Genomic DNA, 6,215 nt, shown 5'->3' with positions numbered 1-6,215 from the left:
TAGCTTTCTGAATGTTGAGCTTTAAGCCAACTTTTTCACTCTCCTCTTTCACTTTCATCAAGAGGCTCTTTAGTTCTTTTTCTCTTTCTGCCATAAGGGTGGTGTCATCTGCATATCTGAGGTTATTGATATTTCTCCTGGTAATCTTGATTCCAACTTGTGCTTCATCCATCCCAAAATTCCTCATGATGTATTCTGCATGTAAGTTAAATAAGCAGGGTGACAATATACAGCCTTGATGTACTCCTTTTCCTATTTGGAACCAGTCTGTTGTTCCATGTCCAGTTCTAACTGTAGTGTCTTGACCTGCATACAAATTTCTCAGGAGGCAGGTCAGGTGGTCTGGTATTCCCAGCTCTTTCAGAATTTTCCACAATTTATTGTGATCCACACAGTCAAAGGCTTTGGCATAGTCAATCAAGCAGAAATAGATGTTTTTCTGGAACTCTCTTGCTTTTTCCATGATCCAGTAGATGTTGGCAGTTTGATCTCTGGTTCCTCTGCCTTTTCTAAAACCAGCTTGAACATCTGGAAGTTCACGGTTCACGAATTGCTGAAGCCTGGCTTGGAGAATTTTGAGAATTACTTTGTTAGCATGTGATATGAGTGCAATTATGCGGTAGTTTGAGCATTCTTCAGCATTGCCTTTCTTTGGGATTGGAATGAAAACTGACCTTTTCCAGTCCTGTGGCCACTGCTGAGTTTTCCAAATTTGCTGGCATATTGAGTGCAACACTTTCACAGCACACGCAACCCAAATACTCTTTTCTAAATTAGCATTTGGGTTATGTGTTCCCCAACTGGACAAGAAGGGCAAAGGAAAACTATACAGACTTCTAATCTACTGATTCTGCTCTTTGGACCCAACACCAAGCTGGCTGAGCCCTTGCTGGTTTGTCTGGAAGTCGCTGACCCACCACTGAGGGACATGGGCCAAATTACACTACACACAAGAAGAGTGAGGTGGGAGACAGCAGGTCACCTGGGCAAGGGCAGGCACCCACAACTTCAAAACTCCTTCAAAACTCCTCGTGAAAGGGATAATCCCTGTGGGAGGCACAGCTCACCAAGGCACAGGCCCTCCAGTCCCTGTTGTAGCTGAGCAAGGTGGTCATATCCTCCTTGTTCTGTTCAAAGTCAAAGATCTGGAAGTTCTCAGCAATGCATTCAAGTGTCACCAACTTGGGGATCACGATCAAGTTCCTCTGCATGGGGAATCAGATTAGCACCTGGGCAGTGGCTTTGATCCTGGGATCCTCCAGTATGGAAGGGTCTTCGGGCTTGGCCCAAGGGCCTGTTGGGAGAGCCTAGGGGACTGTAGGCAGTCACTGCAATGCCTTTGGAGTTGCAATACTGCATTAACTTCTCCTGAGTGAGGTATGGGTGGCACTTGATCTGGTTAACCACCGGCTTGTATTTTAAGCCAGGTTTGTTTAAGATCTTCTCCACTTGGAGATGGTTAAAGTTGGAGACTCCAATAGCTTTCACCAGCCCTTCATCCACCAGCTCTTCCATGGCTGTCCAGGTATCCATGAAATCTTTCTCACTGGGAATCACATTGCAGTCCTCATCCAATGGGAAGAGTCTTTCCCAGTCTTGAAGCCCGTGGGCCAGTGGATGAGGTAGAGGTCCAGGTAGTCCAGCTTTAGCTTCTGGCAGGCACCTTTCACCAGGTCCTTGTGAAATATGCACCACAGCTTGCTGACAATGAAAAAGTCCTCACACTTCATGACCTTCTCCTGGAGCTTTGCCTGGAGGGCCAACCCCATCTTGTTCTCGTTCTGGTACATGTGGGCACAGTCAATGTGATGGTACCTAAGGTCAGTCACCACCTTCATAGCCTCCGTCACTTTGCCTGGAAGGGACTTCCAGGTGCCCAGCCCAAAGATGGACATCTTTGTGCCAGTGTAGAGCACAATGTGGTTGGCCATGACTGCTGAGATCCACTGACTGGGATCAGAGGACCATCGTACATATTTTTTTTAATAATTTTATTTATTTTGCTATTGTTGTTTAGGTGCTCGGTCATGTCTGATTCTTTGCGACCCCGTGGACTGCAGCACATCAGGCTTCCATGTCTTTCACCATCTCCAGAGCTTTCTCAAACTCATGTCCGCTGAATTGGTGATGCCATCCAATCATCTTGTCTTCTGTCATCTCTTCTCCTCCTGCCTTCAATCTTTCCTAGCATCAGGATCTTTTCTAATGAGTCAGTTCTTCGAATCAGGTGGCCAAAGTACTGGCACTTCAGCTTCAAGATCAGTCCTTTAGGGTTGATTTCCTTTAGGATTGACTAGTTTGATCTCCTTGCTCATTTTGGCTGCTCTGGATCTTGGAAGCTGTGCAGGCTTTTCTCTAGTTGCAGTGAGTGGGGGCTACTCTCCATTTGCAGCGCACAGGCTTCTCCCTGTGGTGGCTTCTCTCGTTGCAGAGCACAGGCTCTAGAATGCAGGCCCAATAGTTGTGGTGCAGGGGCTTAGCTGCTCTGTAGCATGTGGGATCTTCCTGCGACAGGGATCAAACCCATGTTCCAGCACTGGCAGTGGATTCTTTACTACTGAGCTACCAGGGAAGCCCCTTTCTTACATTTTTTTAAAGACTTTAATTTTTAGAGCAGTTTTAGGTTCCCAGTAAAATTGAGAGAAAGGTACAGAGGTTTCTCAAGTGCCCCTGCCCCACATGTACACAGCTTCCCCAATTAGCAACATCCTCCACCAGAGTTGTGTGCTTCTTACCAATGATGAACCTACACTGACACATCATTATCATCCAAAGTCCATGGTTTACATGAAGATGTAGTCTTGGTATTGCACATCTTATGGGTTTGGACAAACAGATAATGCCTGTTACCACCATCAGAGTAAAGACAGAATATTTTCACTGCCCTAGAATTTCTCTGTGCTCAGCCTCTGTTTTTCTTATGTTTAAAGATAGAAATAAAACAAGAGCTAGGAAGATCAAGTGACTTTCCTGGGGGTTACACAACCAGAAAGTGACAAATCCTACCTTGAATTCATCTCTTCTGACCCATACCCAGTTTTTTTTTTTTTTTTTCATCGAGCCATGTGGATAGGGGAGCAGGAGACAGGACAGGCAGGAAGAAGAGAGAGGGCTGTTGGGGAGGGGGAAAGGGGTGGAAATTTCCAGAAAAGAGGCAAGGAAAATCAAGAGGGGCTGAGGATGAAGTAATAAAAGGGGCCGCAAATAATTATCCTAAAAAATGGTTGAAAATATTTAAAAAGCAACATTTGTTAAAGCAGTTCCTTGCAATCTTTTATATAATTACGAAACATTGGAGCCATCATAGTGTTGTTATCCAGGGAGATTTAGTCCATGATTGAAGACCCGCTGGAGGGAGCCCTGTACAAGATCACAATGGTCATCCCCAAAATGACAGAGCAGCATGGTGAAGGGCTGGGGTGAGGTCTGCTCTGGGGCTTCCCAGGTGGCACTAGTGGTAAAGAACCTGCTTGCCAATGCAGGAGACGATGATAGGCACAGATTCAATCCCAGAGTTGGGAAGATCCCCTGGAGGAGGGCAGAGCAACTCATTCCAGTATTCCTGCCTGGAGAATCCCATGGACAAAGGAGCCCGGCAGGCTACAGTCCATGGGGTTGCAAAGAGTCAGACACAACTGAAGTGACTTAGCACACATGCACATGGTTGGCTTGGGGCTGGGGGGTAAACAGAATACAAAATTGTATGTAATGAATTAAAAGTCTTTAAAGATGTACATGTGAACAAGAGCAGATAAGATGGGGGAAATGAAAGAAGTTGTTTTTACAGTGATGATCTTGGATAGGTATGGTCCTTGCTCCACCAGTTTCTTTTCCTGCTGTGATAAGGCATCTTTGCATACCCTCAGCCCTGTGAGGTCTGGTCCAGGAACTGTAACCATCTCCCCCAGTCCAGAATCATCTCTCTGCAGTGTTTTCAGAGCCCAGACCAAGGATGGGGATGAGGGGCAGGGAAAAGCCTCCCATCTCTGAGGTCATCTTTGTCATGGGGGAAGCAAACATCTGACCTAGCTGGGCTGTCAAAGAACAGATCTGGGTAGCTAGGAGATGTCCTCCATTAATGGACCACCTCCCTCCCAACTCCCAGGTGATGACAGCTCCCTTCGCTGAGAGAGGAACAAGGAAATCCAGTGACTGGAGGATAAATCCTGAAATGATGGGGGCAGGCTAACCCCAGGCCAATTGTCCTGGAAAGGAAAGGTGACAGGAGAGCAGGGCAAGATTCTTCTAGAAGTATCCTGATATTTGCATGTCCTTATAGCACGTGTACTATTGTTCACTTAATGTTTATATCAACTCCCTTTTAAAGATGTTTTGGTTAACCATAATGAGGTACCATCTCATGCCAGTCAGAATGGCTGCTATCAAAAAGTTTACAAACAATAAATGCTGGAGAGGGTGTAGAGAAAAGGGAATCCTCTTTCACTTTTGGTGGGAATGCAAACTAGTACAGCCACTATGGAGAACAGTGTGGAGATTCCTTAAAAAACTGGAAATAGAACTGCCATACAACCCAGCAATCCCACTGCTGGGCATACACACCGAGGAAACCAGTATTGAAAGAGACACATATACCCTAATGTTCATCACAGCACTGTTTATAATAGCCAGAACATGGAAGGAACCTAGATGTCCATTAGCAGACGAATGGATAAGAAAGCTGTGGTACATGTACACAATGGAGTATTACTCAGCCGTTAAAAAGAATGCATTTGAATCAGTTCTAAAGAGGTGGATGAAACTGGAGCCTATTATACACAGTGATGTAAGTCAGAAAGAAAAACACCAATACAGTATACTAACGCATACATATAGAATTTAGAAAGATGGTAACAATGACCTTATATGAGAGACAGCAAAAGAGACACAGGTGTATAGAACAGTCTTTTGGACTCTGTGGGAGAAGGTGAGGGTGGGATGATTTTAGAGAATAGCATTGAAACATGTATATTATCATATGTGAAACAGATTCCAGTCCAGGTTCAATGCATGAGACAGGGTGCTCAGGACTGGTGCACTGGGATGACCCTGAGGGATGGGATGGGGAGGGAGGTGGGAGGGCATTCAGGACGGGGAACACATGTACAACCATGGCTGATTCATGTCAGTGCATGGCAAAAACAACTACACTATTGTAAAGTAATTGGCTTCCAATTAAAAAAATAAATAAAAAATAAATAAAAATGTTTTGGTTGTACTGGGTATTCATTGCTATGCACAGACTTTCTCTAGTTGCAATAAGTGAGGGCTCCTCTCTTGATGCAGTGCACAGACTTCTCATTGTGGTGGCTTCTCTTCTTGCAGAGCACAGGCTCTAGGGCACATGGGCTTTTGTAGTTGTGGCACATGGGGTCTAGAGCATGGGCTCAGTAGTTGAGGCACATAGGCTTAGTTGCCCCACAACATGAGAAATCTTCCCAGACCAGGGAAGATTCTTAACCACTGGATGACCAGGGAAGTCCTCAACTACCTTTTAATTAAATACTTTCATCTGTTCAAAAATACCTACCTTAAATGGAAAACCGTAAAACTATTAGTAATAAATGAAAAAAAAAATTCTCCCATAATCTTCTCACTTAGCTCCAGTGGCTTGGGCACCATGCTTTGGAAATGCTCATGAACTGAGAAGTACAGGGAGGAGCTTTGGAATTCAGCAGACTGGGGTTCACCATCAAGGAGCAGATGTTGACTTCTCCAGCCTCAGTTTCCACACCAGTAACAGTACACCTTCTTCTAAAGAGTCAGTGAAGCCACAAAAAAGTTCATAGCTCAAAATGGTAGCCATACAGGACCTTCTCAGCAAGAAGTCAAAATAAGACAAAGTTCCTTTCTATTCCTGAACCCAGAGCTCTTTGTATACAGAGAAAAGAAGACAAGATGAGTTAGTGGGGGTGGTTGCTCGTCTTCCCAGTCCAGGTCTAATGGACCATCAGCATTTCTCTTGGACACTGATAAAGGAGGAAAACTCAAAGCTCAATACACGGCATGACATCTCAGCCACTGCCAGCCTCCCCACAGGGAACAAACTTTGTGTGCTTCAGTAGCCACCCACCTGTCACTTCCCCTCAAGCCTTCTTCAAGCCCACTTGAAGCTTCTTAGCTTCATGATCTAATCCTCTGGTTATCTCTGCTTTCTCTGATGTAATTTCCAAAACATGTCCAGTTTTTCTGCTGTCTACTCACTTTCCATCCTGGGC

At 45.0% G+C, this 6,215-nt stretch overlaps 1 pseudogene; it reads right to left on the bottom strand.

Annotated features, from left to right (window-relative positions):
* Positions 1-913: 913 nt before the first annotated feature.
* Positions 914-1,934, bottom strand: LOC147378188 (aldo-keto reductase family 1 member B1 pseudogene; annotated as a pseudogene).
* Positions 1,935-6,215: the final 4,281 nt, after the last annotated feature.

The sequence above is a fragment of the Bos grunniens genome, chromosome 2 (genome assembly GCF_055505025.1).
Source record: "Bos grunniens cultivar Pamir isolate PY7600 chromosome 2, Bosgru_T2T1.0, whole genome shotgun sequence".
In the NCBI taxonomy this organism is placed as follows: Eukaryota; Metazoa; Chordata; class Mammalia; order Artiodactyla; family Bovidae; genus Bos; species Bos grunniens.
The sequence above is the reverse complement of the archived record's forward strand: the minus strand, read 5'-3'. Positions and strand labels throughout refer to the sequence as shown.